The sequence below is a fragment of the Perca fluviatilis genome, chromosome 16 (genome assembly GCF_010015445.1).
Source record: "Perca fluviatilis chromosome 16, GENO_Pfluv_1.0, whole genome shotgun sequence".
NCBI lineage: Eukaryota > Metazoa > Chordata > Actinopteri > Perciformes > Percidae > Perca > Perca fluviatilis.
In genome coordinates this window covers 35,741,632-35,763,654 of record NC_053127.1, presented here as the reverse complement: position 1 = coordinate 35,763,654, position 22,023 = coordinate 35,741,632, and the positions used below count along the sequence as shown (strand labels likewise).

General features: G+C 43.4%; 23 non-coding genes and 1 pseudogene across 23 annotated transcripts; all 24 read left to right on the top strand.

Moving 5' to 3' along the window:
• Positions 1 to 4,676: 4,676 nt before the first annotated feature.
• On the top strand, positions 4,677 to 4,796 carry LOC120544778. The gene has a single exon (XR_005636578.1). It is a non-coding gene; the product is annotated as a U5 spliceosomal RNA (small nuclear RNA).
• Positions 4,797 to 10,564: 5,768 nt separating this feature from the next.
• Positions 10,565 to 10,737, top strand: LOC120544756 (annotated as a pseudogene).
• A 405-nt stretch (positions 10,738 to 11,142) lies between these two features.
• LOC120544777 lies at positions 11,143 to 11,256 on the top strand. Its single transcript, XR_005636577.1, has one exon. It is a non-coding gene; the product is annotated as a U5 spliceosomal RNA (small nuclear RNA).
• Positions 11,257 to 11,537: 281 nt separating this feature from the next.
• LOC120544749 lies at positions 11,538 to 11,723 on the top strand. The gene has a single exon (XR_005636554.1). It is a non-coding gene; the product is annotated as a U2 spliceosomal RNA (small nuclear RNA).
• Positions 11,724 to 12,140: 417 nt separating this feature from the next.
• LOC120544768 lies at positions 12,141 to 12,257 on the top strand. Its single transcript, XR_005636570.1, has one exon. It is a non-coding gene; the product is annotated as a U5 spliceosomal RNA (small nuclear RNA).
• A 282-nt stretch (positions 12,258 to 12,539) lies between these two features.
• Positions 12,540 to 12,727, top strand: LOC120544746. The gene has a single exon (XR_005636551.1). It is a non-coding gene; the product is annotated as a U2 spliceosomal RNA (small nuclear RNA).
• Positions 12,728 to 13,131: 404 nt separating this feature from the next.
• Positions 13,132 to 13,248, top strand: LOC120544765. The gene has a single exon (XR_005636568.1). It is a non-coding gene; the product is annotated as a U5 spliceosomal RNA (small nuclear RNA).
• A 281-nt stretch (positions 13,249 to 13,529) lies between these two features.
• Positions 13,530 to 13,718, top strand: LOC120544748. Its single transcript, XR_005636553.1, has one exon. It is a non-coding gene; the product is annotated as a U2 spliceosomal RNA (small nuclear RNA).
• A 411-nt stretch (positions 13,719 to 14,129) lies between these two features.
• LOC120544774 lies at positions 14,130 to 14,244 on the top strand. The gene has a single exon (XR_005636574.1). It is a non-coding gene; the product is annotated as a U5 spliceosomal RNA (small nuclear RNA).
• Positions 14,245 to 14,525: 281 nt separating this feature from the next.
• Positions 14,526 to 14,715, top strand: LOC120544751. The gene has a single exon (XR_005636556.1). It is a non-coding gene; the product is annotated as a U2 spliceosomal RNA (small nuclear RNA).
• A 407-nt stretch (positions 14,716 to 15,122) lies between these two features.
• LOC120544761 lies at positions 15,123 to 15,239 on the top strand. Its single transcript, XR_005636564.1, has one exon. It is a non-coding gene; the product is annotated as a U5 spliceosomal RNA (small nuclear RNA).
• Positions 15,240 to 15,521: 282 nt separating this feature from the next.
• Positions 15,522 to 15,712, top strand: LOC120544744. The gene has a single exon (XR_005636549.1). It is a non-coding gene; the product is annotated as a U2 spliceosomal RNA (small nuclear RNA).
• A 405-nt stretch (positions 15,713 to 16,117) lies between these two features.
• LOC120544760 lies at positions 16,118 to 16,234 on the top strand. The gene has a single exon (XR_005636563.1). It is a non-coding gene; the product is annotated as a U5 spliceosomal RNA (small nuclear RNA).
• Positions 16,235 to 16,516: 282 nt separating this feature from the next.
• On the top strand, positions 16,517 to 16,709 carry LOC120544745. Its single transcript, XR_005636550.1, has one exon. It is a non-coding gene; the product is annotated as a U2 spliceosomal RNA (small nuclear RNA).
• Positions 16,710 to 17,118: 409 nt separating this feature from the next.
• Positions 17,119 to 17,235, top strand: LOC120544759. The gene has a single exon (XR_005636562.1). It is a non-coding gene; the product is annotated as a U5 spliceosomal RNA (small nuclear RNA).
• A 281-nt stretch (positions 17,236 to 17,516) lies between these two features.
• LOC120544779 lies at positions 17,517 to 17,707 on the top strand. The gene has a single exon (XR_005636579.1). It is a non-coding gene; the product is annotated as a U2 spliceosomal RNA (small nuclear RNA).
• Positions 17,708 to 18,112: 405 nt separating this feature from the next.
• On the top strand, positions 18,113 to 18,230 carry LOC120544775. The gene has a single exon (XR_005636575.1). It is a non-coding gene; the product is annotated as a U5 spliceosomal RNA (small nuclear RNA).
• Positions 18,231 to 18,510: 280 nt separating this feature from the next.
• Positions 18,511 to 18,700, top strand: LOC120544752. Its single transcript, XR_005636557.1, has one exon. It is a non-coding gene; the product is annotated as a U2 spliceosomal RNA (small nuclear RNA).
• A 405-nt stretch (positions 18,701 to 19,105) lies between these two features.
• LOC120544770 lies at positions 19,106 to 19,222 on the top strand. The gene has a single exon (XR_005636572.1). It is a non-coding gene; the product is annotated as a U5 spliceosomal RNA (small nuclear RNA).
• A 281-nt stretch (positions 19,223 to 19,503) lies between these two features.
• Positions 19,504 to 19,694, top strand: LOC120544791. The gene has a single exon (XR_005636590.1). It is a non-coding gene; the product is annotated as a U2 spliceosomal RNA (small nuclear RNA).
• Positions 19,695 to 20,099: 405 nt separating this feature from the next.
• Positions 20,100 to 20,216, top strand: LOC120544764. Its single transcript, XR_005636567.1, has one exon. It is a non-coding gene; the product is annotated as a U5 spliceosomal RNA (small nuclear RNA).
• Positions 20,217 to 20,497: 281 nt separating this feature from the next.
• Positions 20,498 to 20,688, top strand: LOC120544767. Its single transcript, XR_005636569.1, has one exon. It is a non-coding gene; the product is annotated as a U2 spliceosomal RNA (small nuclear RNA).
• A 404-nt stretch (positions 20,689 to 21,092) lies between these two features.
• On the top strand, positions 21,093 to 21,210 carry LOC120544771. The gene has a single exon (XR_005636573.1). It is a non-coding gene; the product is annotated as a U5 spliceosomal RNA (small nuclear RNA).
• A 283-nt stretch (positions 21,211 to 21,493) lies between these two features.
• Positions 21,494 to 21,681, top strand: LOC120544753. Its single transcript, XR_005636558.1, has one exon. It is a non-coding gene; the product is annotated as a U2 spliceosomal RNA (small nuclear RNA).
• Positions 21,682 to 22,023: the final 342 nt, after the last annotated feature.

Genomic DNA, 22,023 nt, shown 5'->3' with positions numbered 1-22,023 from the left:
TGTTATTACATTGTTATTACACAGTTATAACACAATATTTATTACACATTTATTACAGTTATAACACATTGTGATTACGTAACGATGCAATTACACATTGTTATTACACAGTTATAACACAATTGTTATTACACAGTAATAACACAATTGTTATTACATTGTTATTACACAGTTATAAAATTATTGTTATTACACATTTATTACAGTTATAACATACGACATATGTAATCTACGTAATTACACATTGTTATTACACTGTTATTACACAGTTATAACACAATTGTTATTACACAGTAATAACACAATTGTTATATTTTGTTATTAACACGTAATAACACAATTGTTATTACATTGTTATTACACAGTTATAACACAATCGTCAATTACATTGTTATTAGAGTTTTATAACACATTGTGGTTAGAAATAACACATGTAATTACACATTGTTATTACATTGTTATTACAGTTATAACACAATTGTTATTAACAGTAATAACACAATTGTTATTACTTTGTTATTACACAGTAATAACACCATTGTTATTACATTGTTATTACACAGTTATAACACAATCGTTAATTACATTGTTATTTCACAGTTATAACACATTGTGGTTACAAATAACACATGTAATTACACATTGTTATTACATTGTTATTACACAGTTATAAAACAATTGTTATTACACATTTATTACAGTTATAACACATTGTGATTACGCATAACGCATGTAATACATTGTTATTACACTGTTATTACACAGTTATAACACAATTGTTATTACACAGTAATAACACAATTATTACATTGTTATTACACAGTTATAACACAATCGTTAATTACATTGTTATTACACAGTTATAACACAATCGTTAATTACATTGTTATTACACAGTTATAACACATTGTGGTTACAAATAACACATGTAATTACACATTGTTATTACATTGTTATTACACAGTTATAACACAATTGTTATTACACAGTTATAACACAATTGTTAGTATACAGTAATAACACAATTGTTATTACATTGTTATTACACAGTTATAACAATCGTTAATTACATTGTTATTACACAGTTATAACACATTGTGGTTACAAATAACACATGTAATTACACATTGTTATTACACAGTTATAACACAAATGTTATTACACATTTATTACAGTTATAACACATTGTGATTACGCATAACGCATGTAATTACTCATTGTTATTACACTGTTATTACACAGTTATAAAACAATTGTTATTACACAGTAATAACACAATTGTTATTACATTGTTATTACACAGTTATAACACAATTGTTATTACATTGTGATTACGTGTAACACATGTAATTACACATTGTTATTACACTGTTATTACACAGTTATAACACATTGTGATTACGCGTAACACATGTAATTACACGTTGTTATTACACTGTTATTACACAGTTATAACACATTGTGAACTACACGCTGCAGCAAGCTGTTTGGAGCACCTTACACAGGATTCTGACATAGAATCTTCCTTTATTCGAGATTTTGTAAGGAAATGACTGTAATGCTATTTTAGTGATGGAAACAAGCCTGTAACAGTTGAGTAATAGCATTTTATTTCATCTTGTGACTTTCTTAAATGGGAAGATGTTTTCAAATTGTATTTTTAGCAGTAACAAATTTATTATTTATTTTGTATACACTATGTAAGAGAAAAAGAACGACATTTAGTGAATTAAATCCTATCTAATACTGGCTATGCCTTGTTGTGAATAGAACGAAATAGAGCTGTGTCTGAATCCACTGTCGTCACGGAGTTAAAGGCAGTGAATTCCATTAAAATGGTGAGTCATTCCTTAACACTAGCTATGCCTTAAGTTCGCTAGCATCCATGCTAATTAGCTTGCTAACGGGTTAGCTAAGATGCTGTATTCATATGCTAATAGGGTAATTAGCCACAAATTAGCGGAGTACTGTCTATTTCCTATGAAAAGGCTAATGATTCTATCTATTGCTTATGGAAAGTAATGTTGCTTTTCAACACTATTGCTAGCTGTGGGTATTTGTTGAATGAATGTTAGTACAAGTTGTGTGTTTAATTGTTTAACTGGAGTTTATGAAGAAGTAACTCAAAGAGGCTAATTTTTAGTGCATTCTTTCTACTGTTACCTGTGCAGGGAGGGATAAATAAGCATGCATGTCTTAATGCCTCTAAATTACAACACTGTAGCTTAAGTTATGGGAAAATAATACAATTTGAGAGATGTTTACATGCAATTTATGCAATTATATTAAGAATAGTGTTAATGTTACTAAGGTAGGTTCCATAAAACTTGAATTGGAAATGTATTTTTTGTATAAAGGTTACCTATTAATATAAATGTACTTTTGATACCTGAAAGGGATTTATATACTTTTGATACTTAAGAGAAGAAATTTAAGAACGGTTGTACAACTGAATAGAGATTTAGATATTTCAATATGGGTTAACTGAAATATCACCTCATTTCATTTTCATCTTAGCCTAAGCAATTGATTTTGTTTCTGAATAGTAATTGAGAGAACTGATTTGGCCTTATCTACAGGTGGAGCAGGTGGAGATTTGAGAGCACTACGCACAGGAGGTCTGGTCCAGAGAGGGATATTGGATCACATTGATTCTTCAGATCCCAGAGTCTTCCAGGGGTTACAGATTCCCAGTTCAGTTGGCTGTGTGGCAGCTACAGGATCAAGACTCAGAACTTATACAGATTGCCCTGGATTCCTTCTTCATGGTGGTAGGACAAACAGAAACCAAACTCATATGGGCCCCAACGTTGAACATCTCTGAACTCTTGTCATCAAAGAACAATTGAACTCATAGAACTGAAAAGGGTTTCTTTTATGAGCGCACTTTATTATTTTAGTTCTTATTTTTCATTCCTGTGTTTTATCTGTATATGTGTATGCCATGTTTCTGTGTATATTAATACACTTCTCAAACTTTATCCTGGTTTCCTAGTCTCTTTATTGATGTTCAATTCTCTGGCTCTTAACAATCTAGTTTTCTTCTGGTTCTGGTCCAAATTCACAACACTTCCTAACACTACTACTAGCTATTTCATAAATGTACATTCTTACTACATCATAATAAGGGTTACAAATATTTTTTTAACTTGTGTTTCTGTTGTATCTGCTAGCCTTTGCAACTCATTTATAAATGCTTTGTAAAGCATAGCAAGTCCTCACTTTAGATGGGCTCACATCATGTAGTCAACTAATCAGTAGTAACTCATGAGTTAATCATGGATTGATGTGTTGGTAAGTGCTTGTTAAAGATGTATTAACACTAACTTTCCGTAGGCATATTTCTGAAGGCATGTCCAAATAGAACAATACATGTGTGTCCAGGTTCTGTTAGCCTTTGGAAGTAATTTATAAATGCTTTGTAAAGCATAGAAAGTACTCACTTTAGATGGGCTCACACAATATACTTAACTAACCAGTAGTAACTCATGAGTTAATCATGGATTACATTATTGGTAAGTATTTGTAACAGATGTGTTAACACCCCAGCTATTAGTTTAGGCCTTTTTCTAAATCATAACATTTAATTTAAGACATGAACAAATGTAGGTCTAGATAGTCTGTTAATCATTAACTTCCTAGTTTTAAACAACATTTTACGTTCCTGAGTACCTAGTTGGTAATGGTAATATTACTTAATTTACAAATGGTTAATGCATCATGTAGGAATTATTAAAAAATATACTGATAAACATTTTACATGGGCTTACTTACTATGGACCAACCATTTACTAACTGCATTTACAAATGCTTTATTGATTAGAAAGAATGTAGGAACTATGCTTTACAAATGATAAACAAATAAATTACTACTAGTTTGGAGATAGTTTATAAAGGGAAGATTATTTAATTTACTAATGGTTTTTGCAATACTTAGAAAGTATCAAACTTCTATTTATAAACATTTCGAGAGCCTTATCTACTATGAACAAACCATTTATGAGTGTGTATACAAATGCTTAATTTATGAGAATTAACATAGGAGCAGTGCTTTACAAATGATGAACAAAGCATTTAGCAATAGTTAGTAACTGGATTATAATGGGGAAATTATTTCATTTACAAATGGTTGTTTCATTATTTGTTAAGTATAAATAATGTACTTACAAACATATTTTTCAAGATAGGCTTATTTACTATGAACAAGCCATTTATAACTATGTGAACAAATGCTTTACTGATGATGAGTAATGTAAGAACAATGAATCAATAACGATGAACAAACCATTAACTAATAGGCTTACTTACTATGAACAAACCATCTATAACTGTGTGAACAAATACTTTACTCATGATGAACTATGTATGAACAATTAATAAGTAATAATGAACAAACCATTAACTAATAGTTAACTAATGCTTAATAAATGATGAATTATGGATAGTTATTATACTCTAAGTCACGTCAACTGGGGTGAAAAAGGCAGCAGCGAATAAACAGCAACGTGAAGCCTCACAAAAGTGTTGCGAGATTTGCACTATTGAGAGAAAATATTGGCAATGTGGGAATGGGTGTGGCCTTGGATTTGGAAAGCGGCACACCAAGTGAGGCTTACCGCGAGGGTTTGGACTGGGACGACTAGGGTTTTGGGCTGCTCTAGACCAGAGGGCTGTACTTACTTTGGTTTCTCTTCATAAAGCACAAGTCTTTCACCTTTCACCTTTTACTAAAGCCTTCCGTGAAGAGGAACACAAATGAGTTGAACCTATTTTTGGTGGGCTCTGCTGTTAGACTGTTTGTGTACTTGTGAAAAGCAAATAAGCTGTCGTTAACTAGATTTGTGTTGTTATTAGCAGCTAAAGAACAGGCCACAAAGGAATCACTGGTGTTTCGCTGAGCCTTGTCCAATTGTGGAAACAAAGAAAGCTCTCTTCGACCAGCCTTAGGTGCTTCACCATGGAGCGCTTGGGTGGAGGTGCTAAGTAGCAGCTATTGTTATGCCCAATTAAAAGTACTAGACCATGCCGAGTGAGAACCGTCCCGGGAGGTTGAGTCAGACAGCAAACAGCTGGTGCTCATCGCTTCTCGGCCTTTTGGTTAAGACTGCGATCGCCTCCGCTAACCGGAAAACGCTGCCTGTTTGTGGCTTTGTTTTTTCACGGTGTTTTGGAGGATATTGTCGTATACTCATTGCAATTTTTTGAATTCCTTGTTAACGGATTTGTTGCAAAGGTAGGTACATTTCTTAAAACTGTTTTTAACCTCTGCTAGGTCTAGTAAGAGAATTGTGGTGTCTCTACCATGTCAGCCAACCATGCTGGCATGCGGAGGCACCACAGTGTCCGTCAATTTTAAGGACAAAGATGGTAATCTTTCGGTGATGTCAAGACTTGACTTCTCCAGGAAGTTAATACAGAGAACGTTACATTTCCCACCAGAAGACATCAATTGTATTGTTACCTTGCCTTTTAACAGGTGTTTTGATGTAAGCTTTCGCTCTGCCAGTGTTTTAGAGACTTCTGGAACAGATATGAAAATGAAAAACCCCAGTTTTCTGTTTTCAATGTTGAGAACTGACTGACAATGCCTTTAAAACAGTCATTGTTGGAATGTTCAATGAGACAGTGAATGCGGACGACATTTGTTTGTGGCTGGGGAGATATTGCACTGTGAAAGGCCAGGCTACCAAGGTGAGGGATGAGGATGGAATCTGGAATTGCGCGTGGAGGGTCCCCATATATCAATATCAGGACCCTCAGGGCTTCCAGGGCCTGAAACATCTGCCATCAATGATAGTTCTCGGTAACAACAGAGGCTACATCCACTATCAGGGACAGCCCAAACTCTGCCGCAAGTGTGGTGAGCATGGGCACCTGGCAGAAGCATGTGAACAGACAATTTGTGGGAAATGTAGAGAAATTGGGCATACATTTGAGGTGTGTACCAATGGCAGGAAGTGTAATCTTTGTGGAGAAACAAACCACCTTTTCAGAGATTGCCCAAAGTCTTTTGCCAACAAACTGAAAGCAGCAAAGGTAGTCACAAAGGAACAAAATGGCGGACCGGATGAACCTTTTAGAGAGCTGTTTGAAGAAGCCGAGCTGGGAAATTCAAATCTCCCTCCAAATCCTGTGATTGGAGAACAGGCAATTTGCGAGGGGGGAGAGGAGGAGGGGCCTGTAACTGCCCAACCAGGGGAGAGTGGTGAGAAAGAGGAGGCAGTGCAGGCAGAAGGCGGAGCTAGTCTAGAACATGAAAGTGAACAGTCACAAGGCAATAGCGAGGATGCCTCCCTCCCCAATGCCCAGCCGGCCAAGAGGCCATTATCGGAAACGTCCTCTGAGTCTCCTGGAGTCGCAGAGAAGAAGGGAAGAGCTGGCAACTCTTCAGACAGTTTATCTGTGGGGGAGCCCAGAGTCTTCCCGCCCAATTCTCCAAATGAGGTCTCTTTCCTAAACATAGCTCTGCAATCAACCCCCAAGGACTCAAACTTAAATGCAACCTTGCAACAAAGGCCCACCCCTAGAGTCCGACCGGGAAATGAAGCTCAAACCCTTCCCCTTTCACCAATGGGAGTGAAGGAAGAGCTCCATTCACAAGTGATTGACTAAGTGCCTCTTTTAAGACATTTTAACATTGCAACTCCCCTCTTAGTCTTTTAAAATGTCATATTTGTTATTTATAATCATACTCATGACACTTACATTCTCAACCATAAATGTGAGAAGTGTGAAGTCGAGAGTTAGAGCAGAGACTGTTTTATCTTTTCTTAACTCTTTTAAGTCTGAGGTGTTTTTAATACAGGAGTGTGGCCTGCCGTTTTTAAACCATTACAGAGATTGGGAGGAGTTATGGCAACAAACATCGATATGGAGTGGATCAAACCAGAACAAAAATGATGGAGTGGCCATTCTAATCAAAAACCCCCTAGTCACGGTGAAGGGTAGCACAGTGGTGAGAGACGGCCGGGCACTTTTAGCACACTTGACTTTTATGGGAAGAGATTTTAACGTCTTAAATATTTATGGTTTTAATGATAAAAATGACAGGTATGACCTTTTAGAAGACCTGCAGTTCCACATGCTAGGTAGGGCACCACTAGTTGTAGGGGGAGATTTTAATTGTATTTTAAGCAGGAACGACAGGAAAGGAGCAGGGGAAGATCTTAAAATTGACAAAACATCGGTTTTATTACGGGACATATGCAAAGATTTTAAACTTCTCGACTGTTTTAGAACCATGCATCCCAGAGAGCAAGGCTTCACCTGGTTCAGTGGTGATGGCACTAGAGCCTCTCGTATAGATTACATTTTATCACGCGATTGCCCACCAATGGATGCTAGATTGGAACCTGTCTTCTTTTCTGACCACGCTATGCTTTCCTGCACCCTCTCACTTTCTTCTGAGGTGATACTAGGAAGTGGTCTGTGGAAGCTCAACTGCTCCCTTTTAGAAGATAGGGAGTTAGTTAGTCAGTATCGGGAGCAGTACCTAGAGTGGCAGACCCTTCAAGACTTGTACGATACACGTGCACAGTGGTGGGAAATGGTAAAAGGGCGGACCCAGACTTTCTTTAGACAGGCAGGTAAGAGAAAGAAAGATAGGGACGACAGACGCGTGTTGGGACTGCAAAAACGACTCCAGCGTTATTTTAAACTAAACCAACAAGGGATGGATCTACATGAAGACATGAAACAAATTAAAGTAGAGATGTCCCTTTTAGCAGAAATGAAAAGCAAGGGTGTCATTTTAAGAAGCAAAGAAAAAGAAATAGAGGAAGGGGAAAAGTGTACAAGATACTTTTTTAAGAAAATAGTAAATAAAGGGGGGGGCATTTTTAGCTTAAAAAAAGAAAATGGCTGCACTGTTAAAACAACAGAAGAACTTAAAGACACAATTGAAAACTTTTATACAGAACTATATAGAGAAAAACCGGTTCAAAGAGACACCATGATGGAAGTTTTAAATTTCATTGAGCAGACAATAGACGACAGTGTGCTTTTAACCCAAGATTTTACCATTCTAGAGTTAAATGAATGTATCAAGAGTTTTAGAACAGGGAAGTCCCCAGGAGAAGACGGACTTCCCGTAGAATTTTATTTAACATTTTGGGACATTTTAGCACCTGACTTGTTTGATGTTTTTAGTGACTTTGAAAAACTTGAACGACTTCCTGACAGCTTTAGAGTAGGGATAGTGACTCTTCTTTACAAAGACAAAGACAAGACTGACCTGAGAAATTGGAGACCCATCACACTTTTAAATGTTGATTGTAAACTTTTTAGTAAACTTTTAGCATCACGCATGTCTCTGTTTTTAGAAGGGTTGACTCACCCGGATCAAGCTTGTGCCATACCAGGGAGGAAGATCACCGACAGCCTCGTACTGATCCGAGACACTATCTGTTATGCGAGAGACAGAAACATCCGGCTAGTAGTCCTAAATTTAGATTTTGAGAAGGCTTTTGATCGGGTCTCGCACCAGTACCTTTTCCAGGTACTGCAAAAAATGGGCTTCCCAAGAAGGTTTATAGCCTGGGTGGGATTGCTGTACCGGGGCATTACCAGCAAATTCCTCGTTAACGGGAATCTGACAAAAGCAGTCAATATCAACTGCGGTGTCCGTCAGGGTTGTCCGTTATCTGCCCTCCTTTATGTTATTTCCATCGAACCACTGGCACAGATCTTGAGAAGGGACAAACTGATTAATGGGGTAGGAGTGCCGGGGAGCGGGGGACTCGCAACAAAGTGCATTTTATATATGGATGATATTAACATTTTATGCACTGACCTTTTATCTGTCAACAGGACTCTAGACTTGACCGACTGTTTCGGACGGGCCTCTGGGTCAAAAACTAAATAGAGGCAAGACCCTAGCCCATTTTTATGGGCCGTGGACGGCGACTGAGAATACCGGACTCCCCTGACTGTGCCCGGACCGACCAAAAATACTTGGGGTAAAATTCGACCGGGAGGGGGGAGGGAAAACAAATTGGCCAGACACGGTAGGGAAAGTTAGGCAGAGACTAGGGTTCTGGAAACTTAGAGGACTGACAATGGAAGGAAAGGTTTTAATCATCAAGGCAGTGATTTTACCCTTATTTTTACTCATCAGCTCTGTTTTTATCCCACCTAGGAAAGTGATTTTAGACCTGGAACGAGCCATCTTTTATTTCCTGTGGGGGTTCAAGTGGGAACGAGTGCAAAGAAGCGTGATGAAGAAGTCAAAAGAGAAAAGAGGGAAAGGAGTGCCGGACCTGTTATTGTTTTTAGGGAGCAGATTTACAGCTATACACATAACAGCAGCCACGGCCCCATCCAATAATCCAAAGACTACAGCTATGGCATGGTTCTGGATGGGGTCATACCTCAGAAGATTGAAGATATTACCCTCGGATCTTAAAGTACCAGTGTCTTTTATCCTGCCGCCAACCTATGCTTTTATCCAGACCTTTTAAAACGTTTTCACCTTGAGCAAGAAGAAGTGTATGTTTTAACAAACCATCGCTCTCTCATTTCAGTTGTGCAGGAGCGGGAACCAGTGAGTCCAGTGCGCGGGCTGGCACTTGGTGAGCCCCTAACTGTTTGGCGCAACGTGAACCATTCGGCTCTCCCAAACAGACTCCGCGACCTGTCATGGATGGTGGCTCATGAGATCCTCCCGGTCAGGTCCGTTATGCACTCCCGGGGCATGTCAGCGCACTCAACCTGCCCCCGACCTGGCTGTGGCGAGCCGAGTCGGTGAGGCATTTGCTCTGGGAGTGCAGCGCTGCCGTAGACCAGTGGGCAATGGCCGGCTCCTTGCAATTCCCGTACTTACCAGCAAGGGAGGTCCTCACAGCACAGCTAGTGCTATATGGGGTGAGCCCAAAGAAACCGATGCCAGCATGTGACTTTGCAAATCAGTGGCTCACCCTGGCCGCCATCAAAGACGCCATTTGGACCTCCAGAAACTTGCTGGTAAGAAAGCACATGCAGACCCCCGTGGCTGTGATCAGGATGGCTGCAGCCACGGCCCGAATGGCCCGAGCTGCAAGCGGCAGGCCAAGGACACAGCCACAAAGAAGAATCGCCTCTGTGCCCATTCGGACGAAGGAGCCGGAGCCACACAAAAAAGGTCAAAGCAGCGGCGGCCTGACTCTCCGGGTGAGGCAGGTGGGAAGGAGCAAAAAGGGGAGGGCCTCCTCTGAGCACCGCAACAGGATCCCGAGAGACCCAAACGGATTAAGTACATTTTGTTAGGGACCCACTGCGCTCCTGCACAACTGATTTTTGAAAAGAGCTTTTCAACCAACGCACTCTCTCTTAAGACTTTTAATATGGTCACTAAACACACTCTGACATGCACAAGATGACAACATTTTATATTTACCTGAAACTTATGAAAACCACTTTTACCTGTATTACGTATGAAAACAAATGCTTTTACTGTACTACACCTGTTTTAAACGTAGTTTTACAGAGTAACTTATTTATTTATTGAGTTGTATTTTAAATGGTAACTGAAGTTTTGTGAATTGTGTGAGGACCTCTATGAAATGTGTTTGAACTTGTGTCAATAATAATAAAATAAAAAAAAAAAAAAAATCTGTTCTTATCAGTTTAATATCTGATATGTCCTCTATCAGGGGACAACATATTAAATGGATTTTTGCCAATGGGAGTTGAAAAGGGGGCTTGCTCCATTCCACACATCGACCCGGTATTGCAGCGCCGCCCGAGAACGGTGCACCTTATTTCTGTCTTGTGGAAAACCAAATGCACGACGCTGTCGTTCAGTTTGATACTGGACCAAAAGAGACATGCGTCGCGCTGGCTGGCGGACTTCATGGCCAGGAGTTGTGGCAAGAACCGCTCCGTTTGACTGAATGATTTGTAAAACCTCATTGGGCTCCTGGTATCAAAAGATTGATTTAATACTCTAAGTCATGACAACTGGGGTGAAAAAGGCAGCAGCGAATAAACAGCAACGTGAAGTCTCACAAAAGTGTTGCGAGATTTGCACTATTGAGAGAAAATATTGGCAATGTGGGAATGGGTGTGGCCTTGGATTTGGAAAGCGGCACACCAAGTGAGGCTTACCGCGAGGGTTTGGACTGGGACGACTAGGGTTTTGGGCTGCTCTCGACCAGAGGACTCTACTTACTCTGGTTTCTTTATCAGCAACAAGTTTTCGCCTTTTACTAAAGACTTCCGTGGAGAGGAACACAAATGAGTTGAACCTATTTTTGGTGGGCTCTGCCGTTTGGCTGAGCCTTGTGTACTTGTGAAAAGCAAATCAGCTGTCGTTAACTGGACTTCTGTTGTTATTAGCAGCTAAGGAACAGGACACAAAGGGATCATTGGCGTTTGGCTGAGCCTTGTCCAGTTGTGCAAACCAAGAAAGCTCTCTTCGACCAGCCTCAGGTGCTTCACCATGGAGCGCTTGGGCGGAGGTGCTAAGTAGCAGCTATTGTTATGCCCAATTAGAAGTACTAGACCATGCCGAGTGAGAACCGTCCCGGGAGGTTGAGTCGGACAGCAAACAGGTGGTGCTCATCGCTTCTCGGCCTTTTGGCTAAGATCAAGTGTAGTATCTGTTCTTATCAGTTTAATATCTGATATGTCCTCTATCAGGGGACAACATATTAAATGGATTTTTGCCAATGGGAGTTGAAAAGGGGGCTTGCTCCATTCACTCCAGGCATCGACCCGGTATTGCAGCGCAAAGCGGCGCACCATCATCTATCTTTTTGGAACATCATAATCAACAGCATCCTCGTCGTCATCATTTTCATCATCACCACCAAGAAACATCATGCGTCCTCGCTAACGGCGGACTTCATGGCCAAGAGTGTTGTGGCGAAGAACCCTCCGTTTGACTGAATGATTTGTAAAACCTCATTGGGCTCCTGGTATCAAAAGATTGATTTAATACTCTAAGTCATGACAACTGGGGTGAAAAAGGCAGCAGCGAATAAACAGCAACGTGAAGTCTCACAAAAGTGTTGCGAGATTTGCACTATTGAGAGAAAAATATTGGCAATGTGGGAATGGGTGTGGCCTTGGATTTGGAAAGCGGCACACCAAGTGAGGCTTACCGCGAGGGTTTGGACTGGGACGACTAGGGTTTTGGGCTGCTCTCGACCAGAGGACTCTACTTACTCTGGTTTCTTTTCATAACGCACAAGTCTTTCGCCTTTTACTAAAGACTTCCGTGGAGAGGAACACAAATGAGTTGAACCTATTTTTGGTGGGCTCTGCCGTTTGGCTGAGCCTTGTGTACTTGTGAAAAGCAAATCAGCTGTCGTTAACTGGACTTCTGTTGTTATTAGCAGCTAAGGAACAGGACACAAAGGGATCATTGGCGTTTGGCTGAGCCTTGTCCAGTTGTGCAAACCAAGAAAGCTCTCTTCGACCAGCCTCAGGTGCTTCACCATGGAGCGCTTGGGCGGAGGTGCTAAGTAGCAGCTATTGTTATGCCCAATTAGAAGTACTAGACCATGCCGAGTGAGAACCGGCTCCGGGAGGTTGAGTCGGACAGCAAACAGGTGGTGCTCATCGCTTCGGCCTTTTGGCTAAGATCAAGTGTAGTATCTGTTCTTATCAGTTTAATATCTGATATGTCCTCTATCAGGGGACAACATATTAAATGGATTTTTGCCAATGGGAGTTGAAAAGGGGGCTTGCTCCATTCACTCCACGCATCGACCCGGTATTGCAGCGCCGCCGGAACGGTGCACCTTATTTCTGTCTTGTGGTGGAAAACCAAGTAACTTCGTCGTTCAGTTTGATACTGGACCAAAAGAGACATGCGTTGCGCTGGCTGGCGGACTTCATGGCCAGGAGTTGTGTCAAGAACCGCTCCGTTTGACTGAATGATTTGTAAAACCTCATTGGGCTCCTGGTATCAAAAGATTGATTTAATACTCTAAGTCATGACAACTGGGGTGAAAAAGGCAGCAGCGAATAAACAGCAACGTGAAGTCTCACAAAAGTGTTGCGAGATTTGCACTATTGAGAGAAAAAATTGGCAATGTGGGAATGGGTGTGGCCTTGGATTTGGAAAGCGGCACACCAAGTGAGGCTTACCGCGAGGGTTTGGACTGGGACGACTAGGGTTTTGGGCTGCTCTCGACCAGAGGACTCTACTTACTCTGGTTTCTTTTCATAACGCACAAGTCTTTCGCCTTTTACTAAAGACTTCCGTGGAGAGGAACACAAATGAGTTGAACCTATTTTTGGTGGGCTCTGCCGTTTGGCTGAGCCTTGTGTACTTGTGAAAAGCAAATCAGCTGTCGTTAACTGGACTTCTGTTGTTATTAGCAGCTAAGGAACAGGACAAAAAGGGATCATTGGCGTTTGGCTGAGCCTTGTCCAGTTGTGCAAACCAAGAAAGCTCTCTTCGACCAGCCTCAGGTGCTTCACCATGGAGCGCTTGGGCGGAGGTGCTAAGTAGCAGCTATTGTTATGCCCAATTAGAAGTACTAGACCATGCCGAGTGAGAACCGTCCCGGGAGGTTGAGTCGGACAGCAAACAGGTGGTGCTCATCGCTTCTCGGCCTTTTGGCTAAGATCAAGTGTAGTATCTGTTCTTATCAGTTTAATATCTGATATGTCCTCTATCAGGGGACAACATATTAAATGGATTTTTGCCAATGGGAGTTGAAAAGGGGGCTTGCTCCATTCACTCCACGATCGAATTCGGTATTGCAGCGCGACGGAACGGTGCACCTTATTTCTGTCTTGTGGAAAACACGCTAACGACGCCTGTCGTTCAGTTTGATACTGGACCAAAAGAGACATGCGCTTCGCGCTGGCTGGCGGACTTCATGGCCAGGAGTTGTGTCAAGAACCGCTCCGTTTGACTGAATGATTTTGTAAAACCTCATTGGGCTCCTGGTATCAAAAGATTGATTTAATACTCTAAGTCATGACAACTGGGGTGAAAAAGGCAGCAGCGAATAAACAGCAACGTGAAGTCTCACAAAAGTTGCGAGATTTATTGCACTATTGAGAGAAAATATTGGCAATGTGGGAATGGGTGTGGCCTTGGATTTGGAAAGCGGCACACCAAGTGAGGCTTACCGCGAGGGTTTGGACTGGGACCGACTAGGGTTTTGGGGCGGCTCTCGACCAGAGGACTCTACTTACTCTGGTTTCTTTTCATAACGCACAAGTCTTTCGCTTTTACTAAAGACTTCCGTGGAGAGGAACACAAATGAGTTGAACCCTATTTTTGGTGGGCTCTGCCATTCTGAGCCTTGTGTACTTTGTGAAAAGCAAATCAGCTGTCGTTAACTGGACTTCTGTTGTTATTAGCAGCTAAGGAACAGGACACAAAGGGATCATTGGCGTTTGGCTGAGCCTTGTCCAGTTGTGCAAACCAAGAAAGCTCTCTTCGACCAGCCTCAGGTGCTTCACCATGGAGCGCTTGGGCGGAGGTGCTAAGTAGCAGCTATTGTTATGCCCAATTAGAAGTACTAGACCATGCCGAGTGAGAACCGTCCCGGGAGGTTGAGTCGGACAGCAAACAGGTGGTGCTCATCGCTTCGGCCTTTTGGCTAAGATCAAGTGTAGTATCTGTTCTTATCAGTTTAATATCTGATATGTCCTCTATCAGGGGACAACATATTAAATGGATTTTTGCCAATGGGAGTTGAAAAGGGGGCTTGCTCCATTCACTCTCAATGCCGACCCGGTATTGCAGCGGCCCGCCGGAACGGTGCACCTTATTTCTGTCTTGTGGAAAACCGCGTAACGACGCTCGTCGTTCAGTTTGATACTGGACCAAAAGAGACATGCGTCGCGCTGGCCTGGCGGGACTTCATGGCCAGGAGTTGTGTCAAGAACCGCTCCGTTTGACTGAATGATTTGTAAAACCTCATTGGGCTCCTGGTATCAAAAGATTGATTTAATACTCTAAGTCATGACAACTGGGGTGAAAAAGGCAGCAGCGAATAAACAGCAACGTGAAGTCTCACAAAAGTGTTGCGAGATTTGCACTATTGAGAGAAAATGTTGGCAATGTGGGAATGGGTGTGGCCTTGGATTTGGAAAGCGGCACACCAAGTGAGGCTTACCGCGAGGGTTTGGACTGGGACGACTAGGGTTTTGGGCTGCTCTCGACCAGAGGACTCTACTTACTCTGGTTTCTTTTCATAACGCACAAGTCTTTCGCCTTTTACTAAAGACTTCCGTGGAGAGGAACACAAATGAGTTGAACCTATTTTTGGTGGGCTCTGCCATTTGGCTGAGCCTTGTGTACTTGTGAAAAGCAAATCAGCTGTCGTTAACTGGACTTCTGTTGTTATTAGCAGCTAAGGAACAGGACACAAAGGGATCATTGGCGTTTGGCTGAGCCTTGTCCAGTTGTGCAAACCAAGAAAGCTCTCTTCGACCAGCCTCAGGTGCTTCACCATGGAGCGCTTGGGCGGAGGTGCTAAGTAGCAGCTATTGTTATGCCCAATTAGAAGTACTAGACCATGGCGAAGTGAGAACCGTCCCGGAGGTTGAGTCGGACAGCAAACAGGTGGTGCTCATCGGCTTCTCGGCCTTTTGGCTAAGATCAAGTGTAGTATCTGTTCTTATCAGTTTAATATCTGATATGTCCTCTATCAGGGGACAACATATTAAATGGATTTTTGCCAATGGGAGTTGAAAAGGGGGCTTGCTCCATTCACTCCACGCATCGACCCGGTATTGCAGCGCCGCCGGGAACGGTGCACCTTATTTCTGTCTTGTGGAAAACCAAGTAACGACGCCTGTCGTTCAGTTTGATACTGGACCAAAAGAGACATGCGTCGCGCTGGCTGGCGGACTTCATGGCCAGGAGTTGTGTCAAGAACCGCTCCGTTTGACTGAATGATTTGTAAAACCTCATTGGGCTCCTGGTATCAAAAGATTGATTTAATACTCTAAGTCATGACAACTGGGGTGAAAAAGGCAGCAGCGAATAAACAGCAACGTGAAGTCTCACAAAAGTGTTGCGAGATTTGCACTATTGAGAGAAAAAATTGGCAATGTGGGAATGGGTGTGGCCTTGGATTTGGAAAGCGGCACACCAAGTGAGGCTTACCGCGAGGGTTTGGACTGGGACGACTAGGGTTTTGGGCTGCTCTCGACCAGAGGACTCTACTTACTCTGGTTTCTTTTCATAACGCACAAGTCTTTCGCCTTTTACTAAAGACTTCCGTGGAGAGGAACACAAATGAGTTGAACCTATTTTTGGTGGGCTCTGCCATTTGGCTGAGCCTTGTGTACTTGTGAAAAGCAAATCAGCTGTCGTTAACTGGACTTCTGTTGTTATTAGCAGCTAAGGAACAGGACACAAAGGGATCATTGGCGTTTGGCTGAGCCTTGTCCAGTTGTGCAAACCAAGAAAGCTCTCTTCGACCAGCCTCAGGTGCTTCACCATGGAGCGCTTGGGCGGAGGTGCTAAGTAGCAGCTATTGTTATGCCCAATTAGAAGTACTAGACCATGCCGAGTGAGAACCGTCCCGGGAGGTTGAGTCGGACCAGCAAACAGGTGGTGCTCATCGCTTCTCGGCCTTTTGGCTAAGATCAAGTGTAGTATCTGTTCTTATCAGTTTAATATCTGATATGTCCTCTATCAGGGGACAACATATTAAATGGATTTTTGCCAATGGGAGTTGAAAAGGGGGCTTGCTCCATTCACTCCACGCATCGACCCGGTATTGCAAGCGCCGCCCGGGAACGGTGCACCTTATTTCTGTCTTGTGGAAAACCAAATGCAGCGCGCCTGTCGTTCAGTTTGATACTGGACCAAAAGAGACATGCGTCGCGCTGGCTGGCGGACTTCATGGCCAGGAGTTGTGTCAAGAACCGCTCCGTTTGACTGAATGATTTGTAAAACCTCATTGGGCTCCTGGTATCAAAAGATTGATTTAATACTCTAAGTCATGACAACTGGGGTGAAAAAGGGGCGCAGCGAATAAACAGCAACGCGTGAAGTCTCACAAAAGTGTTGCGAGATTTGCACTATTGAGAGAAAATGTTGGCAATGTGGGAATGGGTGTGGCCTTGGATTTGGAAAGCGGCACACCAAGTGAGGCTTACCGCGAGGGTTTGGACTGGGACGACTAGGGTTTTGGGCTGCTCTCGACCAGAGGACTCTACTTACTCTGGTTTCTTTTCATAACGCACAAGTCTTTCGCCTTTTACTAAAGACTTCCGTGGAGAGGAACACAAATGAGTTGAACCTATTTTTGGTGGGCTCTGCCATTTGGCTGAGCCTTGTGTACTTGTGAAAAGCAAATCAGCTGTCGTTAACTGGACTTCTGTTGTTATTAGCAGCTAAGGAACAGGACACAAAGGGATCATTGGCGTTTGGCTGAGCCTTGTCCAGTTGTGCAAACCAAGAAAGCTCTCTTCGACCAGCCTCAGGTGCTTCACCATGGAGCGTAGCTGGCGGAGGTGCTAAGTAGCGCTATTGTTATGCCCAATTAGAAGTACTAGACCATGCCGAGTGAGAACCGTCCCGGGAGGTTGAGTCGGACAGCAAACAGGTGGTGCTCATCGCTTCTCGGCCTTTTGGCTAAGATCAAGTGTAGTATCTGTTCTTATCAGTTTAATATCTGATATGTCCTCTATCAGGGGACAACATATTAAATGGATTTTTGCCAATGGGAGTTGAAAAGGGGGCTTGCTCCATTCACTCCACGCATCGACCCGGTATTGCAGCGCCGCCGGGAACGGTGCACCTTATTTCTGTCTTGTGGAAAACCAAGTAACGACGCCTGTCGTTCAGTTTGATACTGGACCAAAAGAGACATGCGTCGCGCTGGCTGGCGGACTTCATGGCCAGGAGTTGTGGCAAGAACCGCTCCGTTTGACTGAATGATTTGTAAAACCTCATTGGGCTCCTGGTATCAAAAGATTGATTTAATACTCTAAGTCATGACAACTGGGGTGAAAAAGGCAGCAGCGAATAAACAGCAACGTGAAGTCTCACAAAAGTGTTGCGAGATTTGCACTATTGAGAGAAAAAATTGGCAATGTGGGAATGGGTGTGGCCTTGGATTTGGAAAGCGGCACACCAAGTGAGGCTTACCGCGAGGGTTTGGACTGGGACGACTAGGGTTTTGGGCTGCTCTCGACCAGAGGACTCTACTTACTCTGGTTTTCTTTTCAACGCGCACAAGTCTTTCGCCTTTTACTAAAGACTTCCGTGGAGAGGAACACAAATGAGTTGAACCTATTTTTGGTGGGCTCTGCCATTTGGCTGAGCCTTGTGTACTTGTGAAAAGCAAATCAGCTGTCGTTAACTGGACTTCTGTTGTTATTAGCAGCTAAGGAACAGGACACAAAGGGATCATTGGCGTTTGGCTGAGCCTTGTCCAGTTGTGCAAACCAAGAAAGCTCTCTTCGACCAGCCTCAGGTGCTTCACCATGGAGCGCTTGGGCGGAGGTGCTAAGTAGCAGCTATTGTTATGCCCAATTAGAAGTACTAGAAGCCTGCAGTGAGAACCGTCCCGGAGGTTGAGTCGAGACAGCAAACAGGTGGTGCTCATCGCTTCCGGCCTTTTGGCTAAGATCAAGTGTAGTATCTGTTCTTATCAGTTTAATATCTGATATGTCCTCTATCAGGGGACAACATATTAAATGGATTTTTGCCAATGGGAGTTGAAAAGGGGGCTTGCTCCATTCACTCGCGCCATCGACCCGGTATTGCAGCCGCCCGCGGAACGGTGCACCTTATTTCTGTCTTGTGGGAAAACCAAGTACGACGCCTGTCGTTCAGTTTGATACTGGACCAAAAGAGACATGCGTCGCGCTGGCTGGCGGACTTCATGGCCAGGAGTTGTGTCAAGAACCGCTCCGTTTGACTGAATGATTTGTAAAACCTCATTGGGCTCCTGGTATCAAAAGATTGATTTAATACTCTAAGTCATGACAACTGGGGTGAAAAAAGGCAGCGCGAATAAACAGCAACGTGAAGTCTCACAAAAGTGTTGCGAGATTTGCACTATTGAGAGAAAATATTGGCAATGTGGGAATGGGTGTGGCCTTGGATTTGGAAAGCGGCACACCAAGTGAGGCTTACCGCGAGGGTTTGGACTGGGACGACTAGGGTTTTGGGCTGCTCTCGACCAGAGGACTCTACTTACTCTGGTTTCTTTTCATAGCGCACAAGTCTTTCGCCTTTTACTAAAGACTTCCGTGGAGAGGAACACAAATGAGTTGAACCTATTTTTGGTGGGCTCTGCCGTTTGGCTGAGCCTTGTGTACTTGTGAAAAGCAAATCAGCTGTCGTTAACTGGACTTCTGTTGTTATTAGCAGCTAAGGAACAGGACACAAAGGGATCATTGGCGTTTGGCTGAGCCTTGTCCAGTTGTGCAAACCAAGAAAGCTCTCTTCGACCAGCCTCAGGTGCTTCACCATGGAGCGCTTGGGCGGAGGTGCTAAGTAGCAGCTATTGTTATGCCCAATTAGAAGTACTAGACCATGCCGAGTGAGAACCGTCCCGGGAGGTTGAGTCGGACAGCAAACAGGTGGTGCTCATCGCTTCTCGGCCTTTTGGCTAAGATCAAGTGTAGTATCTGTTCTTATCAGTTTAATATCTGATATGTCCTCTATCAGGGGACAACATATTAAATGGATTTTTGCCAATGGGAGTTGAAAAGGGGGCTTGCTCCATTCACTCCACGCATCGACCCGGTATTGCAGCGCCGCCGGGAACGGTGCACCTTTCTTCTGTCTTGTGGAAAACCAAGTAACGACGCCTGTCGTTCAGTTTGATACTGGACCAAAAGAGACATGCGTCGCGCTGGCTGGCGGACTTCATGGCCAGGAGTTGTGTCAAGAACCGCTCCGTTTGACTGAATGATTTGTAAAACCTCATTGGGCTCCTGGTATCAAAAGATTGATTTAATACTCTAAGTCATGACAACTGGGGTGAAAAAGGCAGCAGCGAATAAACAGCAACGTGAAGTCTCACAAAAGTGTTGCGAGATTTGCACTATTGAGAGAAAATATTGGCAATGTGGGAATGGGTGTGGCCTTGGATTTGGAAAGCGGCACACCAAGTGAGGCTTACCGCGAGGGTTTGGACTGGGACGACTAGGGTTTTGGGCTGCTCTCGACCAGAGGACTCTACTTACTCTGGTTTCTTTTCATAACGCACAAGTCTTTCGCCTTTTACTAAAGACTTCCGTGGAGAGGAACACAAATGAGTTGAACCTATTTTTGGTGGGCTCTGCCGTTTGGCTGAGCCTTGTGTACTTGTGAAAAGCAAATCAGCTGTCGTTAACTGGACTTCTGTTGTTATTAGCAGCTAAGGAACAGGACACAAAGGGATCATTGGCGTTTGGCTGAGCCTTGTCCAGTTGTGCAAACCAAGAAAGCTCTCTTCGACCAGCCTCAGGTGCTTCACCATGGAGCGCTTGGGCGGAGGTGCTAAGTAGCAGCTATTGTTATGCCCAATTAGAAGTACTAGACCATGCCGAGTGAGAACCGTCCCGGGAGGTTGAGTCGGACAGCAAACAGGTGGTGCTCATCGCTTCTCGGCCTTTTGGCTAAGATCAAGTGTAGTATCTGTTCTTATCAGTTTAATATCTGATATGTCCTCTATCAGGGGACAACATATTAAATGGATTTTTGCCAATGGGAGTTGAAAAGGGGGCTTGCTCCATTCACTCCACGCATCGACCCGGTATTGCAGCGCCGCCGGGAACGGTGCACCTTATTTCTGTCTTGTGGAAAACCAAGTAACGACGCCTGTCGTTCAGTTTGATACTGGACCAAAAGAGACATGCCCGCGCTGGCTGGCGGACTTCATGGCCAGGAGTTGTGTCAAGAACCGCTCCGTTTGACTGAATGATTTGTAAAACCTCATTGGGCTCCTGGTATAAAAAGATTGATTTAATACTCTAAGTCATGACAACTGGGGTGAAAAAGGCAGCAGCGAATAAACAGCAACGTGAAGTCTCACAAAAGTGTTGCGAGATTTGCACTATTGAGAGAAAAAATTGGCAATGTGGGAATGGGTGTGGCCTTGGATTTGGAAAGCGGCACACCAAGTGAGGCTTACCGCGAGGGTTTGGACTGGGACGACTAGGGTTTTGGGCTGCTCTCGACCAGAGGACTCTACTTACTCTGGTTTCTTTTCATAACGCACAAGTCTTTCGCCTTTTACTAAAGACTTCCGTGGAGAGGAACACAAATGAGTTGAACCTATTTTGTGGGCGGGCTCTGCCGTTTGGCTGAGCCTTGTGTACTTGTGAAAAGCAAATCAGCTGTCGTTAACTGGACTTCTGTTGTTATTAGCAGCTAAGGAACAGGACACAAAGGGATCATTGGCGTTTGGCTGAGCCTTGTCCAGTTGTGCAAACCAAGAAAGCTCTCTTCGACCAGCCTCAGGTGCTTCACCATGGAGCGCTTGGGCGGAGGTGCTAAGTAGCAGCTATTGTTATGCCCAATTAGAAGTACTAGACCATGCCGAGTGAGAACCGTCCCGGGAGGTTGAGTCGGACAGCAAACAGGTGGTGCTTCATCGCTTCGGCCTTTTGGCTAAGATCAAGTGTAGTATCTGTTCTTATCAGTTTAATATCTGATATGTCCTCTATCAGGGGACAACATATTAAATGGATTTTTGCCAATGGGAGTTGAAAAGGGGGCCTTGCTCCATTCACTCCACGCATCGACCGGGTATTGGCAGCACCGGAACGGGTGCACCTTATTTCTGTCTTGTGGAAAACCAAGTAACGACGCCTCGTCGTTCAGTTTGATACTGGACCAAAAGAGAAGCGCGTCGCGCTGGCTGGCGGACTTCATGGCCAGGAGTTGTGTCAAGAACCGCTCCGTTTGACTGAATGATTTGTAAAACCTCATTGGGCTCCTGGTATCAAAAGATTGATTTAATACTCTAAGTCATGACAACTGGGGTGAAAAAGGCAGCAGCGAATAAACAGCAACGTGAAGTCTCACAAAAGTGTTGCGAGATTTGCACTATTGAGAGAAAATATTGGCAATGTGGGAATGGGTGTGGCCTTGGATTTGGAAAGCGGCACACCAAGTGAGGC